Source organism: Lissotriton vulgaris, chromosome 7 (genome assembly GCF_964263255.1).
Source record: "Lissotriton vulgaris chromosome 7, aLisVul1.2, whole genome shotgun sequence".
Classification (NCBI taxonomy): domain Eukaryota; kingdom Metazoa; phylum Chordata; class Amphibia; order Caudata; family Salamandridae; genus Lissotriton; species Lissotriton vulgaris.
This window is the reverse complement of record NC_141695.1, coordinates 1,732,846,252-1,732,865,749: the sequence shown is the minus strand read 5'-3', so window position 1 is coordinate 1,732,865,749 and position 19,498 is coordinate 1,732,846,252. Positions and strand designations below refer to the sequence as shown.

General features: G+C 41.6%; 1 pseudogene across 3 annotated transcripts in view; it reads left to right on the top strand.

Annotated features, from left to right (window-relative positions):
• Nucleotides 1-17,086, top strand: part of LOC147706490 (epidermal differentiation-specific protein pseudogene) — a 104,150-nt pseudogene extending 87,064 nt beyond the window's left edge. For 2 of the 3 annotated variants that reach the window (XR_015297645.1, XR_015297644.1), the window contains exon 2: nt 15,379-17,086. The product of XR_015297645.1 is annotated as an epidermal differentiation-specific protein pseudogene, transcript variant X3 (transcript). Of the gene's footprint in view, nt 1-9,407; nt 9,499-15,378 lie in introns of all 3 variants that reach the window. The other variant, XR_015297643.1, reaches the window with a different exon arrangement.
• The last annotated feature ends 2,412 nt before the right edge of the window (nt 17,087-19,498 follow it).

Below are 19,498 nucleotides of genomic sequence, written 5' to 3'. Positions count from 1 at the left end.
TCTTCCTGGCAGGAGCGCCACCTTCTGGGGGCCACAATTCTGGCCGGCGGAACTTGGTCCCTCCCCCACACCGGTGACCTCGGTGAAGAGTCTGGGGGTCACAATCGACTCCGGCTTATCCCTTGGGCCGCAAGTGGGGACGGTGGTCTCGTCCTGCATCTACCAGCTGCGCAGGATCAGGAAAGTGGCATACCTCCTTACACCTGATGCCCTCCTGCGAGTCATCATGGCCCTCGTCCTCTCCCGCTTAGATTTTTCTAACGCAATCTACCACGGTCTGCCTAAAACATCGATGGCTAGACTGCAAGCGGTTCAAAATCAAGCGGCGAGACTGGCCCTAGGGATTCCGAAGTGGCATTCCGCCAGGCCCCTTCTTACCAAACTTCACTGGCTCCCTGTCTCCTCAAGGGTAGCCTTCAAGATCGGCTGTATCATCTTTAAGTCGTTAGCTGGGGCCTGCCCCGCTTTTGTAAAATCTCTTATCATTCCCTACCGCCCATCCCGGGATCTGAGATCCGCTCACCTTCATTTCTTGACCGTCCCCTCTTATAAGCTCTGCAGATCTGGAGGCCGGAGATTTGCTCACCTGGCCCCCAAGCTATGGAACTCTTTTCCTCTATCTCTCAAAACCTCCAACTCTTTGTCCCTCTTTCGTAAGTCTTTAAAAACCTGGCTTTTCCCCCAATCTGGCTAGTCTCTCTGTCCTCTTTACTTCCAACCAGCGCCAGGAAACCCATGGTGTCAGTGCGCTTTACAAGCACCCCTTACAATACAATACAATACAATTAATTATTTAATTGATTTTTAATTTATGGAATACTTATTTTACTTACAATTTAGTTGTTGGTTGCTAGGTTTGTAAGGGAATAGGATGGGAAGTTAATTAAGTAATAAATAATGAACAATTTACTAATATATGTTAATAATATATTTAATGCATTTTTAATTACGGAAAATATGGAATACTGATTAATTTCACTGAAAATTTAGGTGTGGGACGCTAACTTTGTAGGGGTATAGGGTGGGAAGTTTATTAGGCAATAATTAATTAACTATTAACTTGTATTTGTATAATATTTATTTGAGTTTTAAATATTTAAATGATGGAATAATTCTTTAATTGAATTATATTTTGGTTGCGGGCTGCAAGATTTTTGGGTTCTAGGCCGTGTAGTTATTTAAAGCTCCGATTATTAGTTTGGACGTCTGTGGTGGTGATCTGTAGTGATGATCCGCGTACCACCTTGGTGGCGGTCCAACCTCCATTTATTTATTTGAAAGTTTTATAAAGCACGAACATGACCCAAAAAGGGTATCAGAGCACTATAAAAAGTAGGGTACATGGCAAGGGGTTAAAAACATGGTGACAGTACAAAATAGAACACCAGAAGTACCTAAAAAAAGTTGCAGCAGTTAGTACATCAAAAAGAACCGGTGAAGAGAAACATAACAAATTTTGAGCGACAGGTTAAAAGACTCAAGCTTCCGATGGAAGTGGATTAAAGATGGCATAAGGGCTATTGCTGTAGATGGTTATTCAGTAGTAGCCACTTGACATGTTTCTTAAATGAGGTAGTCGATGGGTTGGATCTGATCTTGGGAGGAAGAGCGTTCCAAATTCTTGGAGCAAGACGAGAGAAAGGACGATTGTATGTTCTTTTCTTATTGAATTTGTGTGGTTTCAAAAGTAGAGTATTAGAGCTTCTTAGGTTCTGACTCGAGCCTGATAGCTCAAGTTTTTTTGCTAGGTAGACACGGGTGTTGTAATGAATAGCTCTGTGCATCAGGCAAGCTATCTTGAAACAAATCCATGCTTCAAGGGATAGCCAGTTAAGCTGAATTAAGTCTGGAGTGATATTGTCATGTTTTCTGGAGCCAGTGACGCGTTAAGAGTGGCTCTAAGCGGATCCAATCTAGATTTTGGAAGGCCAATTAGGGTCACCAAACAATATTCCAAGCGTGAGATAAGTAGGGATTGGAGTGGTGACTGGATGTCCTCAGGAGGAACGAATGGCTTAATTTTTCTTAGGGTGCTGAGCTGATGATTGGCACCCATAATAGTGGCACTAATGTGAGCTTGCATATTTAGATATTTGTCCAGGGTGATGCCTGAAGATCTAGCAGAGTCAACCACATGAGGGCTGCAGTTGAGTGCAGAGAATTGTTTACTCCAGTCTTAGGTAGGATCAGAATGGTTGCGGGAGGGAAATCAGAAGGAATTCTGTTTTGAGGGTATTTAACAACAGATGATTATGTGTTAGCCAATGTTGAGTTTTTGGAAGTGCATCATTTAGAGATTTTATGTCATCAGGAGAGAAGATCCTTAAATACTTTTGGGTGTCATCAGCATATATATGGTATTGAATTCTAGAGCCGTTCAGAATATTGGAAAGAGGTTCCATGAAAAGGATAAAGAGGGTTGGTGACAGTATAGAAGCTTGAGGTACTCTAATAGTGACTGGGGTACTGACAGCAAGTGATTGGTTACCATTGATTGTTGGGGTACGGTTATGCAAGAAAGAAGCAAACTAATTTAAGACAGGGCCCAATAACCCCATCCTATGTTGAAGAATAGCAACCGAGTTTTCATGTTTATTAGTGTCAAATGCTGAGGACACCTCAAGAAGGATTAGAAAACAAGGGCCATTTTGATCAAGAGATCTCAAGACGTCATCAACAATGTGAGTTAGTTGCATTTCAGTACTGTGCCCTGCTCTGAAATCTGGCTCGTAAAGGTCAAGGAGTTGAAATTTCTCAATGTGGTTGTAGTGCTGTGTGTGGATGCATTTCTTGAGAAATGTCGCTAACTTCATGATGTTGGTGGCCGGACGGAAATTATTGGGATCTGCTAAGTGGGAATTCGATTTCTTGGGAGGGGAGTGACTTGCCCTATCTTGAGGCAGTCAGGAATCATCCCCTGTAAGAGAGATTCTTAAATGATCCGGGTCCACAGTGGAAGAATGGTTAAATTGAGATCTTTGAGAAGCTTAGCGGGAAGAGGATCGCTGAAGTGGTTAGAGGGTTTTAGAGAAGCCAGAGAAAGTGCAATATCCGCATCATCCCTGAGCAGAAAAGAATTCCAAGAAGCATTGTATTTAGGAGAGCAGACTATGGCTTGGGAAAATAAAATCCTAGCCGTAGGTACACCAAATGCAGGGGAGCTCAAGGACCGCCGGTTTGGTGTGGCACATTGCAGTTCAAGTTAAATTTTCCTTGCCTTCTCTGAAAAGTGACCTTAGAAGTCCTCCTCACTGGGGCAGGAGGTCATGAGTGCTGATATATGGTTTGTACTATGAGTAGCTTGTTGTTTGACGATTTCAAACAGTTTCTTGGGTCTGTTTTTAGCGCTGTCAAGCTGGACCCTGAAGTGATCTGATGGCGCACAGCAAATCTGTTTGTTCTATGCGCTTCTCATCCTCCTTAACTGATCGAGGCTTGAAGGGAAGGAAGATTTTCTCCATAGTCTCTCAGAAAGCCGAAGTTTGTGAAGTTCCTCATTTAGGGATCCATTAAACCAGGGTTTGGATTGTTTGATCAGAATCTTTTTGAGTTGCTTGGGAGCTATAGAGCCAAATACACATGCAATGGAATTTATGTAGTGATCCGTAAGGTCGTCCAAGTTAGACATTTTAGGGGGAGGTTGAGGCAGATTCTTGCTAATGGTAGTTAGATTATTGATGTTGATGTCTCTTAGATTTTGAACCAGCTGTTTGGTTTTAAGCGGTTGACCATGTCTAAGTAGGACCTTTTCCAAAATGTGAAAGGAGATTTGGTGATGATCCGACCAATCACAGGGTATAATGTTATCAAGAAGTATAAAGTTGTCTCTAACTATGATAAGGTCCAGGGTGGCGCCTTTAATGCGGGTGGGTCCATTGCAGGCCTGGATGAGGTTGAGGTCGGAGAGGAAAGCCTTAAAAGAGCATGTTCGGAGATCCTTTGTGTCATTCCAGTGAAGGTTAAAATCCCAGAGGAAGATATGGCTAGTGCAAAGGTTCGCGCATGAGGAAATGGACTTCATAATTTGCTCTATGAAGAGCAGATTGTTACTAGGTGGATGATATATCGTGTGGAGCACACAGACAATCTTGCCATTATTCCAGATTTCTGTGACTTGGTGCTCACAGGAGGACATCAGCACCTTTGGAGCCTGTTTGACATTGAGGCTAGAGAGATGAATGCAGGCAATGCCCCTTCCCATTTTAACCAGTCTATCACATCTGATAATGTCATAATCAGGAGGGCTTAAGATGTCGAGCATTGAGGAAGAGAAGTAATTGAGCCTAGTTTCGGTAAGGATCAGGAGGTACAACTGTTGTGAGATGATGAGTTCAGAGATGTTGGCACCCCCAGTTCCTGCACATGGAGAAATGCATGACAAGGTTCATTTCTTCCTGTGCAGGAACATGCTGCAGCTCTCCCATGCCGCTGCCTTTCTATGGCTCTGCTTTGAGCCTTAGAAAGGAACAGCCATGGGACCGCCTCAGCAGGACCACCCACACCGGATCCAACTGGTAATCTGGCAGGTGGTCAGACTACGGTTTTGGCAGTCTCGCAGCGGGCACCTGTGTGACAGCCCACTGTGAGAGCATCAAACTCTTTATCAGGCCCTAAGTAATGATTATTCAACAGTTAGTAATTCATTGTTAATTATTTAATTGAATTTAAATATGTAAATGATGTACTGTTTATTTTTTTGTTACATTTCAGTTGCAGGCTGCTAGGAATGTAGGGTTATATGGTGGGAAATTAATAAAACATTGAATGACAATTATTTTATTGAATAGTAATTATGTAAATTCATTAATTGTTTTTTTATTTTTGCTTTGCAGATATGTATTTTCATATTAATTGGTAATTTTTATATTGAGTTTAATATTTTTTCTACATTCATAGTGTTACTTGTATATGTAATGTTTTGTTTTTGCAGTGAAGTACTCTCCCTACTTTTGTTTAGACTGCAGTAGGAATAGTGAAATTAACCGCTTTGCAGTTGAACATTTTTCCTTCTGTTGCATTGTTTGTAGTAGGAATAGTAAATAAATATAACCCTTTAGAAGTTCGGTCCATTCTCTGCTGTTGCATTGACTGGAGCAGAAATAGTAAATCTAACCCGTCCTAATTCCAGCACTTTCCCTTCTGTTGCATAAATAGCGGGAATAGCATATTTAATATTCTTAGACTTCAGTAGATTTCATAAGATTGCAAAAATATATTTTAGAACATTACTTTTTAATATTTTATATTACAGGTTTTTTATTTTTTTTAAATGTATTTTAATGTTTATAGTATTTTTTGTAAAAGTGTTTTTGGAGGTTTACATTTTTAATATTTTATTTATTGTCTATGTTATTATTCTATTTTTTTGCTATTGAATTGTTTATATTTCTTATGGTTTTATTATGTATAAATGTTATCTTTTCATTTTACATTACGTTTTTTTAACATTTATACTCATTTATTCATTTTCGCGGTAATAAAAAATGTGTATAATGTAAAAGAAATATTTGTATTAATAATAGTTCACCCACCTCAACTCCTTCCTGGAAAGTTTTGGGTGATCTGTGTAACAGGGGCTGAGAAAAAAGGGGTGTCTGAAAACTTAAAATCCCCATGCATTTCCCATAGGCTTCTTTAGACAACGGGTGCAGAAAATACTGATGAATAAAATTTCACCAAATTTCTCAGGAATCTAGATTGTGCTTTTAGTGATTTTGTAATTGTATTGTATAGTAATTGCATTTATATAGCGCTTACTACCCCTGACAAGGAGTCAAAGCGCTTTTTCAGCGGTGAGCGCACTACTCTAGGACCCATAGAGGATTAGTGTTGAATTAGTATAGTGATACATGAAAGAAATGTTAAGTGGTGGATGGTTTAGTCAGTTATTTAGATTCGGAAGGATAGCAGAAGGATAGAAGAGAAAAAAGGTTTGTTTTTAAATAGCACTTGTTACCCCTTAAGGGATTTTGAAGCGCTTTTTTTTTGTTTTGGGCTAGTAGCACGCTACTCCGGAAACCCATAAAGGATTAGTGTTGAATTAGTATGGTGACATATGAAAGTAATTTGAGTGGTGAATATTAGCCAGTTGTTTGTGATGTAGAGGATATATCGATAGATATATAGGGTAGTGCATTGGAAAGAGTTGTAGAAAGAAGTTTGAGATGAGTCAGAAAGTTGGGCTAGAAGATATATTGAGAGAAGTATAGGCTGAGAAATAGGGTAGTGCATTGAAAATGCTAAATTAGAAGAAAGTGATAAATATATAGATCCATAAGTACATGGAAAGGATATAGATGCCTAAAGGAGGTAATTATATGTTGATTAAAGATATTGATAGAGGTACAGAATGAGAAATAGGGTAGTGCATTGGATATGCTTTTTTAGGAGAAAAGTACCAAACACACAGATCCAAGTACATGGAAGGTACATAGATGCACAATGGAAGCAAGAACAGTACATGTAGACCAAAGATGATTTTTTTTACAACATAATCATTCTACATGTTTATACAAAGCAATACACAAAGATAGGTACATATCTATAGCAAAAATAAATGCTTATATATGGCGGGATATGCTGTGAATTTCTATTTGCGTATGGTGCTTATGAGGGCAAGAGCTAATTCTTGAAGATAAGGTGGTTGTCAGTGGTTCTTATGTTGGGGTAAAAGAGTTTCATAGTTTGGCTGCTTGAACAGAGAAGGATGTGTCACCCATGTTTTTTTTCTTATATGGTGGGATTTTGATGCGAGACGCCCCTTTAGAGCGGAGGTTCCTTTGTTGAATGTGTTTGGTGATTTTATTCATGATGAAGAGCGGTCCTATTCCATGGTATTGCTTTGTGGGTGATACAAAGTAGCTTGAACGTGGATCTTCTGGCAACTGGTGACCAACACAGGGCCTTCAAGGCAGTTGAGATGTGGCCTTGTGGTTTGATATGCAAGAGTAGACTGGCAGCCGCGTTCTGAATACGTTGTAGTCTTTTCATGGTTGTTAAAGGTGATCTGTGGTAGTGGCTATTGACGTAATCGACTTTGGACAGAACGAGGGAGATGGTAGCTTGGACCTTGTGTGGAAATCCCAAATGAGGATAAATGTGTTGCAGCATTTTTATAGTGACATGCTTGATCTTGCTTGCTGGGAGTCCGTGGGCATTCTGAGGTTTCTTACTTCCTTCGATACTTTATGCAGTGATCCCAGTTCATCAGGCCAGGGAGCAAACGGGTCATAATGTTTCCAATCGCCACACGTGAGTATTTCCTTTTTGAAAGCATTCAATTTGAGATGGCTCCAAGTCATCCACTGATCCACGGCTCTGAGACAACTGAAAATTAGGGATTTTTCAAATGTCTTTGGGGCATTCCAGTTGCAGGAGTATTTGCTTGTCATCTGCATAGTTATAGCACGTGAGGTGAAATGTATTGATCAGTGCCGGTAAAGACTTCATGTAGATGTTGAAAAGCATGGGCGAGATGGTTTGGAAGAGAAAGGTGGAGTATGGATGACATTAATTCTGTTTCGACGGTAGGACGCGATCTAGTCTGGAACAGTTCCCCGGCTTCATAGAGGCTTTGTTTCAGAGTGTCATGGTCAACTGTGTCAAAAGCAGTCGAGAGGTTCAAGAGGAGTAGCGCAGCAACCCCGTTGCGGTCTACTGTATTCTTCAGGTGATCCCAGATGGCAAGGAGGTCAGATTCAATGCCTTTTCCCGGATGGATTCCTGTTTGGAAGTCTGAAAGTATGTCATTCTCTTCAATGAATTGTGACTTTTTGAGTTTTTCTGGAAATATTCCAGTAGTTAAGGAATCATTGATGATTCTTCTTACTGGAGTGGCATCAGAGGTTGTTACAAGAATTGTCTTGAAAGTTTGTGGGGGACACGGGTCAGAAGGGCTGCTGGCAGGCCTGCTTGCTTGACCAGGTCCATAAATTTATCATGTGAGATGTGTTGGAAGGAACAGAGAGGCTATGGTGTGAATCCATTCTGTAACTTTTGGGAAATTTGGGGTAAAAAAATAATTGTATAACTGGACAGTTGGGTCAGTGCGAGGCTCCTGTTTGTTTGCTTCTCTTGTGGGATTGTGATCTCATCCAAGGCCGAACTGGCAATACTGGGCATCAGGCATTTCCTCAGGAGACTGAAAGGGTAGGCAACTGGTTTTGTTAGTAAGGGCCGGTTTTGCAGCAGCGCAGAGGTTTTAACACACGGAAAAGTTCCTACTATAACCAGCAATTGCCAGGCAACAATAGAAACTGTAAAGATGATTCTGGTGATTAACATACCTGCTAGAGAGAGATGGGAGGACGCATCTAAGGTAGCACACAGGGTTAATGTGCCTGCTGCAAAAAACATGTACCCTACATATCAAGGAAGAACATTTTATGTGCATAGCTCAATGGTTTAAAGCTTTTGTTACAGAGGTTGTTTTGTTATTGTGCAGTTCATCAGTCACAATCATATTCTAACACATTGAGTTGTGAACTGCCATCAAAGAGTTGAATGCAAATTGCCTGGTACAGGTTAGAAAGTTATGTTTTTCCCAGTCTTTTATTATCCTGATGTTGCTAAAAAAGGTTTTGTTAGGGTAGAAATAAATGATTGTTATTAAAGTAAGCTTAACCTCTGTGTGATGTTCTGAATCCTGGATTTTTTCCACTCCAGACCAACCCCTTTTAAAAAGTGCTTATCTGGATGGAAGACATGTAAATCCTACACCTTGGTGTCTCCTTTGCTTTATGTAACATTTTCTATACACTGATTTACACACATATGATTTGTTGCCTCTCATAACCAGGCCCAAAGTGCATTAAGTATGACCAAACGGGTGTCCCAAACTCACTGTCCTACTGGAAGCAAGCTATAACTCACTGAAGAGAACCAACTAGGTTGAAACCGTTCTTGGATTGCTTTTGTTTTCATTTTGAGAGGACCTGGCTTGGCAGTTCAGGTTGAACTGTTCTTAGTAGAGTGGGATGAAGGCCGATTTGCATGTGGGTTGGTCTAGACTGAGGTAGCACATTGTGCATAAACTTTTGGAATGCGTATAGCCAGAATCATTGCAAGTGACTATAATTAATTCAAGCATCCCACCATCACTTTGCTGTTCACTACTGATCTTGACATAAGACATGAGCACTCTCTGTACAACAAAACACATTTGCGATGTCTCATTTTTTTCTGAACTGTTTTGCCAAATTAATGTGACATAGTTACTTCTATTGCATTTAATGCCCTTTACACTAGTCTCAATGCAGTGAAAAACGTTCTGATTCCCTCATAAACATTCTAAAACTGGCAGCAGGACCTGAGGCCTTCTTCCAAAAGACTGTTTATTTAATATATGCGCCATCCATATACTATCTTAACATTTTAAATTGTTTACATTGTTTTTCTTCTCCTTATAGATCCAGCCATCATTGTCAGCTGTCCGGTGTAAGAGCCAGCAGGGGTCCTCTGGAAGCCACTTAAGTCATTTGCAAACCATCTTGTGGAGAGGTAAGCGTGATAGCTTTAGGTCCTTGTGTCATAGGTCCCCTATTAGCAAATACTCAGGGAGTGATGAGGACTAAAAGGGCCCTGGCTTCCATGCTGACTGCCTAAGTCTCACTAGAGGACCAGCTCTGGTGAGACTTGAGAGAAAGTGTTGTTCAATCTTCCAGATCTCAACTGAGATAATGTTGTTGTACAGCAATAATTCTTTTACTTTATGATTTGATTGCCAAAGGATGGTTATTTTGTTTTTTTTTCCAGTTGCATGATTTGTTGCTTCTTGTTTCATGTGTGGGCAGCCCTTCAGGTGCAAAGCTTTGCTTCACATTGTTAATGAACTCACTATTAGAAATGGATTACACTCTAACACTGCACTGCGGATGCCATTTATGTACATTAGGCTGGATGCCTGGCACTACCTTACCCAGATGACCCAGGGTGAGATGGTTCCTGACTGTACCCCATGCTCTAGGTTTGTCTGATGGCCTGGTTTATTGAGATGTAGCTGGCAGAACTGCAGTGTAAGTTAAAGGCTATTGGCCCGATTCACAGAACGAACTTAAGACAAAGTCCTAAACTTACTACTTTTGGAATTCACAGAAGTTAGGATTTTGTCTTAAGTTTGTCTTAATACAAACTTAAGACAGACGTAAGACAAAATCCTAACTTAAGTCTGTCTTCAGTTTGTCTTAAGACAAACTTAAGACAAAATCCTACTTCTGTGAATACCAAAAGTAGTAAGTTTAGGATTTTGCCTTTAGTTAGTTCTGTGAATCGGGCCCTATGAATCGGGGTCGCCAGTTCGAAGGATCTGCCCTCTCAATCACATCTTTCCTAGTTTATTAAATACTGCAGCACCCTCCAGACAGCCTTAGAATCTTACATTGAAAGCACCTCATAGTGCAGGTCAGACACCATAGGTCAGTCACCATGCTAACATGCATCGGCAGGAATGCTAGCCAAGTTCCAGGTTCCAAAGCTTTTACAAGGACTGCTTTCATTATGTAAACTCTTCTATTTTAAACACTGTAGATTCCTGAGATAGCGCATGCTTGATATTGCTGGATTTTTAGGAGGATTTGTGACTTGCTTGTCAACCTCATAATACTGGTGAGAATTGCTGGGTGTCAGTAGTATTGTAGCTAAATTGGTTGAAGTCTTTCCACCCTGAAAGTAAGGTTGTAGTTGGAGTGGGACAGGAATCAACTAAACTTGTAAAGGTCCAATACTGGTGCCTCCAGGATCATGTCTGTGCCCAACTCTCTTTAATAACCACTTTCAGACTCTCCACCAGCTACTGTTTAACCTAAGAATCAATTAAAAAAACTATGCTGGTGACGTTCAAATGATGGGTTGTATGTCAGATTATAAGTAAAAACATAAATGTCTTGAAATAAATATCAATGTCTAAATATTGTTAACAAAAATAATGGTCCATTAATTGTAAACTTTTTACAACTGATGAATCCTTGTCTGAGACGATAAGTGAATTTTAATTTCAAGAATGAAGGTCAATGGGGAAAAACACTGAGACATGAAGAAGATGCTTCTGGCACATGCACTAATGTGGAGCTCCAATGACTGAGATTTGTCATTGCTTGTGTGTTGATGATGATGTACCTTTTGGTGAGGTCTGAAGGAATGCTGTCTAGGATGATGTCATAAATCTGGAGGTCAGACCTGCATGAAGGAGGGTGTGTGGTACACCATGTTAAATACCGAAGTGAAGCCAGCAGAAGCACTCCATTTGTTTACAGTGGTGTCCACTGATGTATAAGATGGGTTCAAAGGGCCATGGCTTCCATGCTGACTGCCGAAGTCTCACTAGAGGACAAAAGCTTTGATGAGCTTACCAAGAAACATACACTAGAGACTGGTCAGAAACTGGTCAGTTTAATGTAGTGGGCCTTGAGATCACTGAAGATCCTGCCAGATGAGTTTATTGATAAAGACTCTCACAGGGAAGGCAGAAGAGGCAGAGAGGAGGATTTTCTTCAGGTGAACCAGGCTTAGCAAAGTTCATCAAATTCATTGGCTCTGACTGAAGGGAGGTGAGGTTCAGCCAATCACTGCTTGTGTGAAGTGATAGTCATAGAACACATTTTGTATTTAAAGTGAAGGCTGTGGTTGTCACTTAAGGTGATGGAACGATTTGCTATGATGGTGATGTGTCCCAGTGGAAGAAAGATTTTGGCTGGGATGTTAACAGCTGTATGTGAGTAACATTAAAGATCAATCAATCAATCAATCAATCATGGACATTTGTATAGCGCGCTACTCACCCGGGAGGGTCTCAAGGCGCTGGGGGGGGAGGGGTTCATTACTGCTCGAAGAGCCAAGTCTTGAGGAGCTTCCTGAAGGAGAGATGATCCTGGGTCAGCCGAAGGTGGATCGGGAGGGAGTTCCATGTCTTGGCTGCCAGGTAGGAGAAGGAACTTCCCCCGGCGGTGGCTTTGCGGATGCGTGATACGGCGGCGAGGGCGAGGCTGGACGATCGTAGCTGGCGGGTGGGCGCGTAGAAGGTCAGGCGGTTGAGGTAGATCAGGCGGTTTCTGAGGTAGGTCAGGCGGTTATTGAGGTCAGGTGGATGTTGTCCAAGCTAAGTTCCTAACCATCAGCGGATGTGGGTACAGTATTGTTTGTCAGACCAGATATTCTAGACTTCCGGATGTAAAAGTGGTGACATCTGCAATGGTGCCAAAGAAGGCTGGATTGTTCAGAGGCAGTGTGTAACTCAATAGAAATCCAAAAGCACTGGTTGGAGAAGGTAGACCATTGATGAGTAAAGCTTTGCATTCTTTGGATGAACACTCTAAGTAGCTGGAGGTGGATAAGGACTTCTTAAGGATGACTACAGCTTTTCTGCTTGGCTTCATAGAAGGTCAATTTCACATGAGGACTGTGTGACTGATGAGTAAAACTCATGAAAGGCAGGAATAATGTAATCAGCCTAATATTCTTCAGTGATGAAGAGAAAATCTGAACTTGAGGTGTGAAGTGGAGAACAATCCGCTTCTTTTGGGTAGTGTTTCTAGACTGGTGCAGGGTTGAGGGAGGAGTAAGGCAAGTTGCAAGAAGGCGTGTCGAGAGTGTGGGAGAAAACGTTTCGCGAGAGGAGGCAAGTGCATTAGAAGAATGATCCTGAGTTGGTCAAGGGGAGAAAAGGACTGGGCAGTTGAGAAGAGAGGAGAGCGTGAGAGGAGTGGGGAGATCCAGGGAGTAGTAATGAGGGAAGAGGGTTACTTGTAAGGTAAGGAGGGTTGGGGTAAAGGAGAGTTAACCTGTTGCCAGAAAGGGATAGTGCAAAGCATGACGTGAAGATGTAGAACAGAATGGGAGGAGGGAACATTACAATAAGAAGCATGGTTGTAAGGAAATTACCACTATGAAAAGTGAGATCCCAGGCAGCAACGTTTTGAAAATTTGAGCTGATTACCTGCAGAGTGGCAATGCAGATTAGAAGGTCCAGCTTCCCTAAATCACTAGCTAGTCATAGCTGATGAGGTGAGCTAGTAGTGGTGCAGGTGCAACGCTCAAAAGGGGCAATTTTCCCAAACTGCAAGCTAACAATAGTCTATACGGAACGGGAGACTTAGGGCCTTAATATGAGTCTGGCAGTCCGAGGACCACTGGACTCGCTGGGGCACGGTGTTGATTTTCAGCCACCACCACATCGGCGGGTCAACCGCTGTATTACAACTTTGGCAGTCGGACTGTCATAGCACTGTCACAACTGCCAGGGAACCGTGATCCCTGGTGGGCCCCTGGCATTGGGGGCTCATAATATGTGAGCGGTGCTGCTGCGGCACTGCCATGCATATTACATGTTTCAGGACGGCCAGCATTGTCACTGAGGCTCTTCCTTCATACTATTGGCAGTCATTAAACAAAGGGGGTCCTACAGGGCTTCCCGTGCCCCATGCATGGGCCTCCCTGTATGCATGCACCCCCGGTTCCAGCACGGCATGGACTTCACAGTCCATGCCGTGCCGTAACATGCTGCGGCGGTCCTGTGGCAGTACCTTTTCAAAGGCATACATAGGTGCCTTCAAAAAGTACCGCCATGCCCCTGCCAGACCACGAAAAATGAATAATCCAGCAGGCAGGCGGTACTAGAGCGGGGCGGTGGTGTGGCAGCCCACTCCAGGACCACCACACTTGTAATTAGACCCTCAGACACAAACAAACTAGAAGGCACGGATCTCCAGACTCCCTAGTTATTAAGTGTTATTGGGCAGTTTCAGTGCAACCCATTGAAAGGTGCAGCTCCTCCAAGCCACCAATTAGCATCTGTGAGATCCACCCAGTTGTAGTGTGTGTGCAACAAAGTGATAGGTCAAGGTTCCTGCATTCAGGAAGAGCATAGGTGTAATCCACTAATGGTAAAAAGCAATTGTTAAAGCCAATGTATTATAGTTGTGCAATAACACTAACTACAATCAGCCTACAATGCCCACTAGCATGAAAAAATGGCAATAGTATGGGAGTATGTGAGATATTGTTCCAGGTGTCTGTGCTCCTCAAGGTCATCCTTCAAATTAAGTTACAGACAGAACATTCTGAAACCCAATGAAGTATTTGGTTGCCATTGGCTACAGTTATTTGAGGGCCTGGCAGAGGGAATAGTATTCTCTCTCTGTGTAAGGTAAACCTAGGGTGAAACTTCATCCACACAGAGTCAAGTACTCTGCATAGGAACACAATATCAAAATCATTTGGGCAAATGACAGAAAAGCAGGTCACAAGACTCCTGAGCAGAAAAACATATTAGGAGACAGTCAGACGTGATTAAATTAGGAGAAGGATGGCACAGTGATACCGCAAGAGTGACATCTGATCCTACACATCCTATGGGAAATTAGTGTGCCAATGACGTCTAGAATCCCTCCAGTTTTGAAAACACAGTTTTTCTCAGACAGAACATCAGGTAAAATTTGACTAAAATACCTGAATCAGGTTTTGCCTTCGCTTGGGCTAGATTCTACTCTGCAGGTGCCTTGGGTCTGTCTACTAATATAATTACATTTATTTGCAAATATTCTTTGCCAACCCAAGATTGATTTACTTGTTTTTCAAAGTTGAAAATGTGTCCACTTTCCATCTCACATACTTTTCTTGAATAGTGAACAACTCCCTACGTTTGTTCTCCAGTGTTAGTTCATAGTTAATGCTGTGTTATGTGAGGAAAGAGAGAAACATAGAGAATTTTTTATTTAAAATGATTTTCTTTTGTGTAACTTGTATCAGTAGATTTACTGCAGAGGGAATTGATATTGACCTCTACTCTGTTTCTATCATGAGTAAGAGTCAACATCTTTGCTGTTAAAGTGGAACAGGACAATGGGCCCGATTCACAGAACTAACTTAAGACAAAATCCTAAACTTACTACTTTTGGTATTCACAGAAGTTAAGATTTTGTCTTACGTTTGTCTTAAGACAAACTTAAGACAGACTTAAGACAGACTTGAGTTAGGATTTTGTCTTAAGTCTGTCTTAAGTTTGTCTTAAAACAAACTTAAGACAAAATCCTAACTTCTGTGAATACCAAAATAGTAAGTTTAGGATTTTGTTTTAAGTTAGTTCTGTGAATCGGGCCCAATGTTTCTGGTTCATAAGGTGATTTACTCACACCATTATGTATGGGCTAGCTACAAGATTAATAAACCCTGAAAATGTGCCGGAGCAAACTGCTTTATCTGTGGTACCTCTAAATTATTGGTAAACAAAGCTCTTAGTTTGGAAAACCATTTTAAAAACACAGGCTCAGAATGTAACAATTTTGGTGATAAAATCTTTTCTTTGCATGGAGAAGAATCAGTGCTGTGAATTTGCGCAAAATCTTACTTGATCTTTCTCTACTGTGTTTCTTTTGTTCCTTGTTACAGGGTCAAAGAAGAGCACACGTTTCAAATTCTGAAGCTTACGACCATGAACACAATCACTGTCTATGAACATGCTAACTTCCAAGGAATGTATAAGATATTTACTTCAGATGTTCCAAATCTGGTAAATGAAAACTTCAATGACTGCATCTCATCGGTGAAGATCGTCGGCCAGCCCTGGGTCCTGTACGAGCATCTGCACTATCAGGGACAAGCCGTACCCCTAGAGGAGGGAGAATATGCACAAGTTAGCATGAATGATGGGGCAACCTCTCTTAGGCTGATCACTGATGACCTGAGCAATCCACAGATCACAGTCTATGAGCATATCAATGGAGGGGGTAAGGCGTTAGTGCTGACTGCGGAGTCCAATCTCGCGTTTGGAGGCATGCATGATAATATATCCTCCCACAGAGTCCAGAGTGGAGCCTGGGCTCTATACGAGCATATAAATAGAGGTGGAAGGTGCATTGTAGCCAGGGCTGGTGAATATTTGGCGAATTACTGTACTATTGGTTTCAATGATCAAGTCTCCCATGTGTATCCTCTGCGTGGTGGAAAGTCCTCTGTGACAGCGACGATTCTGTGGGACAAGAAAAGGGTAGAGAGTGAAAGGAATGTTCAGATAGATCAGTATCATTACAAAAACCAATCAAGCGTTGAGCAGCAGTTCACTGCTACTTCTTCCAAAGAGTTTGAAAAATTTGTCTCCCATAGCTTTGAATTCAGCAATTCGACAACACTCACGGTGGGTACCTCATTTACCCTGAAAGGAGTGGTCGATATTAATACAGAGCTGTCCAACACCTTCACAGTGAAGAAAGGGCAGACTGAGTCATCCACCATGAGGAAAAAGACAGAGTTGAGCATGCCGGTGAAGGCTCCACCACGGTCGAATGTGACTGTCAGTTTCATGTGCAAGGAGGTTACAATTACAGTGCCGGTTGAGCTGAAAATCGTCCAGGGCGGCACAACTCGTATCGAAACCGGAACATACCGATGTCAATCTGGTACAGAAACCACTATTGATGTGCAGAGCCTTCCCGTAGCTTGATCGCAGTGGGAACCGCACTATCTTCACCTTAGCGCACATGCCTTGACATTGGTTTGCTCTTTTTTCAGGGACTGTATTTTCCTTTAAAGTGAGATGCCTGAGAGGGATCCTTTCATTTATAGGTGCCTTGTACCCAGACATTGCTTCAAAAATCAACCTTAGTCAGGAGACTGTGGCTATGTACCCATCCCTTCTTCCTAGCCATCAAGGGTGTTCCTCCTTTAGTGGGATGGCCATACATTTAACCTCACCTGAATCACAATCAATGCCATATTTGGACTTGATACTCACTGTCATCATGTTTCCTCAAAGTTTCAATGATTCAGATATATTTATGTGCAGGTTCATTGTCAGCACTGAATTTGAAGTAACTTTTTTTGATTTTCTTTGTAATATTTACTTCCATCATACTGCAGCTTAAACTGGTACAGTGTTTCTATCATCTTATTTTAAGCCTTGTCAATTCACACAAATCATCGATTTCTAAACATCCTACAACTATGGTGAAGGTAGCGAAGATAACTAATGTAATAATTAAGTATTCATTTTTGTTTTCGCTTTACTACAATCTGCAATGCAAGTCAACGATCAGGGTTTGGATTCCTGTATGGTTATTTTTGTAATGCCTCCTGACTAAATAAACCTCAGTTGTGAGCAGTTCTGGTGTGCATGTGTCTCTTCTTTTCTTTTGCATTGCAGGCCTTCTCTGACCACAACATTTACAAAGACATGTCTTAGAGAGGATAGTTTGAAGAGCACAGTCTCACTGACTGAAGCTGCCAAGAGACAGTGACTGAAGCTGCCAAGAGACAGTGACAGTTTTAGAGACGGAAAATGGTGTCTGTCTCCAAGAATACCTATCCCACATAATCTGTTTTCATTTTATGCTTTCGTCTCATTTTATTATTCACTCACAACAGTCTGGACAAAGATCCTTGTATGCTGCACATTCATACTCATGCACATGGATATCCTTGCAAAAACAATAAACAAAACTCACAAAACTACACAAAGAAATGCACACATATACAGTCCCAATCAAAAAACACATACACACTGACACATGTAACCAGAAACATACACACATATGCAAAACTCTCTGTGAAACACAACACACACAGACACACACATACAGATATATAAACAGATATACACAAGCCTGCATACTACTATCCATTCAATTCAAAAACTTTATTCGATCATTTGTTGATAATAATCATAAAAGTACATACATACATAAATCGATAAAATACATATAAATACAACTGATTTAGAATAATCATGTATCAAGGGACATATTATTCCTCAAGTGTACAGACTTTAAAATGAATACAGCAGTAAAAAAGCAAATGTCCTGCGAATCAAGTCCAAATAAGAGCCTCATAGCAGATTCGATTGTGGATACATTGTACTTTTTAAAAAGTGGTTTCAAATATAGTTTACGGAGATGAAGATAAAAAGGGCATAACAATAAAAAGTGCTCCGGGCTTTGCTTTGTAATCCCGTCACATGGACAGGGGGCAACGGTGTGGGTCTTGATGTGTGGATACGCAACAAGCAAGTGAACAGTCCCCATCCACAATCTTGTCAATACATATTGGTGGGAACGAATGGTGACCATTCTAAGGTATCCTGCGAATCCCGATTCTAACATGTTGTACCTATCGTAGAAAACATGTGTAGAATACTGAGAGGTAGCAGCAATACGCTTTACAGTACCAGCCCTCAGGAATACATGTTTGAGCTCTTTCTTAGGGATGTCTATAACACAGGGTGGGTTATCACACACAGAAAGATTGAAGACATCCTTAAATACCTGGATAATATAGTTGAGCCAGGGGATACGGGAACATTTATCCAAGTGGAGACAGTCAAGAATGATCTTTTTTGTGAACCCCGTCTGCTCCTTAATCCAAATAGATCTCCATACTAGAAGTGGTCTTAGGCTGATTAAATCAGAAAGATGTTCCAGACCAACCTCCTGGTGGATCAGTTTGGTTGAAGCAGAGGATGGTAAGCATAAAAGCTTTTTAACAAATTTGTTTTCCTCCACCTGGAGCATATAATGGTTACAATGGCCCCATACACCTGAACCATAGAGGGCCAGGGCAACACATTTATGGCGATATAAGTACAGCATGTCGGGTATCCGCCTAGAGCCTAGCTTAGTTGCAAACTTAAATATGCCAAAGGAACACTTGGCCATTTTAGCTCTTACATTGGTCATTTCGGACGCTCACATCCCCCCACTATTAAAAGTGATGCCTAAATAGCAAAATTTGTCAACCACTTGTACTGTTTGATCCATAACTGTAAAAGGTCTTAGATTTTTGACTTTCTTGCCACAGGCCATAATAAAGGTTTTTGAATTGTTAATTTTTAATTTTCTCCCGTTGATAAAATCCACAAATTTGTCCATGAGTTTCTGCAGCCCAAGAGGGGTTCTCGAGAGTAGGACCGCGTCATCAGCGTAAAGCAATACCGGAATGGGTATGCCGTCGGCGGTCGGTGCGTCAGCATTGACAGCACGTAGTTCAGACTCAATTGCGTTAATAAAAAGGGAGAAAAGAAGAGGGGCAAGGACACATCCCTGCCTAATACCAGAGCCAATCAGAATATTAGGGGAACACTCTCCTGATTGCCCGTAACGTATCTTAGCCGACAGGTTCCTATACAATTGGGCTAAGAAGTAGATGATTTCCCGTGGGGCACCCATATCCAGTAGGGTTGACCACAGAAGACCATGGTCAACCAGGTCGAAAGCACTGGAGAGGTCAGCAAAGCAAAGAAACAGCGAGTATAGCACGCGTATATTTGCCTATGATGAGGTCCAGGTTTATGCACTGTTCTATTGTGCCTAGCCCCTTTCGGAAACCAAACTGGGAGTCCGCAAGGACACCCTTTTCTTCAACCCAATCCTCCAAGCGGCTCAATAATACCCTACTCATAATTTTTAGGGAGGCAGTAAGGAGCGAGATAGGGCGATAATTTTTTGCCTCTCCTCTCGCACCTTTTTTATAAATAGGAATGATGATAGATTCCCCCCAGGCCTGAGGGGCTTGGGTCATT